The following is a 3,001-nucleotide window of genomic DNA, read 5'->3' on the forward strand; positions in this document are numbered from 1 at the left end:
TGTATTTGTGTTTTTGATGAAAGTTTACAAAGTGAATTGTGTTCCCATTTAACAATCTGTATCCGTATTGGAGGGCCCTCGTGGCCTACTGGTCATGAGTTGGGCTGTGTTCTGAAGTCTACAGTATGAAAGCAACAATATTTCGGTGAGAGAAAGATGGGGCTTTCTACTCCCAGAAATAGTTTCAGTCTCTGAAACTCTCACAGGCAATTCTGTCCTATCCTATAGGGTCGCTATGAGTCGACATCAACTCAATGGCAATGAGACACATAATATTCTTAACTCTTTTTTCCCCCTCTTCTCTATTTGTACCCTTCCAAAGAAAGGTGACCCAACAGAATGTAAAAATTATCAATTAATGTCACATGGAAGTCAAGTTTTACTGAATAGCATTCAACCATCTTTGCAGCAATACAATGACAGGGAGTGGCCAGGAATTCAAACAGGATTCAGAAGAGGAGATGGCATGAAGGAGATCATTACTAACACCACATGGATCTTGGCTCAAAACAGAAAGACATTTACTTGTGCTTTATTGACTATGAACCGGCGTCCAACTCTGTGGATCATTACAGAGTATTGATAGCATCAGCAAGAATTGGAATTCCAGAGCACTTCATCGTGTCACATGGAACTTGTACATGGACCCAGAGGCAATCAGTGTTCATATGGAACGTGTACATGGACCCAGAGGCAATCATTCAAATAGCACACGGGAATGCTGAGTGGTTTAAAATCAGGAGACGTGTGTGTCAGGATGTTTTCCTTTAATTATAGTTATTCACTCTGTCTGCTGTGAAGATGCTCTGGGAAGGTAGGCTATAAGAAGAAAGTGTTGCATCAGGCTTGGAGGATGGCTTGTTAACAACCTTCAACATGCAGATGACACAACCTTGCTTGCTGAAAACGTGGAAGGCTTGAAGCACGTACTGATGGAGATCAGTTACTGCAGCCTTCAATATGGATCACAGCCAGAATCCTCCTTGGAAGTGAGAATGGGAACACCTTTTCTCACATGCTTTGGACATGTTCTCAGAAGAGATCAGTCCCTGGAAAGGGACATCATGCATGGTAAAGTGGAGGGACACCTAAAAAGAGGACGACCCTCTACAAGACGTACTGGAACCACAATACCACGGGCAAAGATCTGGAGGCAGGAATGAACTAGTTCTGTTTGGGGGCCAAGGAGAAGGGCCGTGAAACCATCATACAGAAGACTTGAAGGAAATTTGAGGGCAAGGACTGTATTTGATGAACAGAGTTCAGAACCTCATCCAAGGTTCCATAAGTAGGTTAGGAGTCACCACAGTGGGGGACTAATAAATGGAATATGCAGAAGGCCAAAGAAGTTATTGTTTTGCCACAAGAAAGGAGAGGACTTGGGCATGGCGTAGCTTCAGAAAGAGATGAAGCATGGGACTGATGACTGTGCTGTTTCCAAACCCATCCACCAGGAGCATCTGGGAGGATTTCACCAAATTCTAGGAAACTGGCACTTTGAAACCCTGTGCTTATTAGTTTGAGACTAGCCAGTCTGTGTTTTGACTGGAAAGAAAGACTATTTATGCCTCCATTGCCCAAGTCTGTTTATTTGGAAGAGAACTCAGTTGGATAGAACATCTGCACAACACAGAGCTCTGTTCAGCAAGTAGCTCTCAGCCCCATCCATGACTTGGTGATCAGAGTTGACAGAGCTGAATCCCATCTGAATTTTCAGCCAAAGAAAGATTGAGTTGTCGTGGACAACATTGGGATCTTCTTCAGGTGTCAGAAACTTCTTTATGACAAGATAAATCCCCAGATAATTCCTTCTTGTCTGGATTAGTGGCAATGATAACTGCCAGCCTTTATTGAGGGAGCCCTGGTAGCACAATGGTTAAGCAGTTGGTCGCCACGTGGAAATGCCAGCCATTTGTACGCATCAGCAGCTCTGTGCAAGAAAAGGCCTGGCAATCTGCTACTAGAGAGAAAGAAAACAGCAAGATCCCACTGCCATTGAGTGGATTCTGGCTTATGGCAAGCCTACAGGACCAAGTAGAACTGTGCTCTTGAGCTTCCAAGGATGGAAATCTTTATGAAAGCAAGCAGCCCCATATGTTTCCCCACGAGTGACTTGGGGATTTGAACGGGTGACCTTGCAGTTCCCAACCCAATGTGTAACTCACTACACCAGGGCTCCTTGCAAAGATGACAGCCGAGGAAGCCCTACAGGGCCGTACTACTCCTTCCTACAGGGTTACATAGAGTCTGATGTGATTCGCAGGGACAAAGCACAGTCTCGTTTAATTCCATTTCTGTAACTACCCAGTGAGATGGTGTTGGTTGTTTAAGTAGTAAAATTTAAAGACATCTCAGTTGGGTGGATTGATTGCTTTTTCTTGCAGTCATAAAAAAAATTGAAACGAAATCGTTAAGGAAGATTTTATTTGATAGGTATTAAGAACTGTGTTAAAATGCAAGGCTTCTTACAATCAGATCTCATTGAATAAGGGGGAGGGGATCTTAGGATGCAAAAGGGGCAAATGGAATGGAAATAATGATAAATGCAGCAGCTCCTGCCTTTTCTCCAAAAGCGACTGCAGCTTTCCTCCCCCAGAGCCAGGCGGAGGTGGTAGCTTTAGACTGGCTTTGTGTTCCCCAGGAAAGGGACAGATATTTTAATTAAAGCCACATTGTGGCATTAGCCCCATATCCATGGCCATTGGGGCCAGCATGCCAGGCTTCTCTGAGATCCAGCCCTGCTTGATCCCTGGGCATCCGTTTTGAGCAGGTCTGTGGTAATTTATCGTTAAGGCCATTGCCATAGAGCCTATTGAGACGCAGACGGACTCTACAGAACAGAGCAGAACTGCCCGCTCCAACGGAGAACGAGGAGGCTTCCTATTCTTGTAAGGGAAACCCATGGGGGCAATTTTACTCCATCCTCTTGGGTCACTATGATTTGAAAACAACTTGATGGTTGTGGACTTGGAGTTTTTCTCAATCATCAAAAATGAGGAAG

This window comes from Echinops telfairi, unplaced genomic scaffold (genome assembly GCF_000313985.2).
Source record: "Echinops telfairi isolate 266 unplaced genomic scaffold, ASM31398v2 ScPeMD7_7421;HRSCAF=8459, whole genome shotgun sequence".
Lineage (NCBI taxonomy): Eukaryota > Metazoa > Chordata > Mammalia > Afrosoricida > Tenrecidae > Echinops > Echinops telfairi.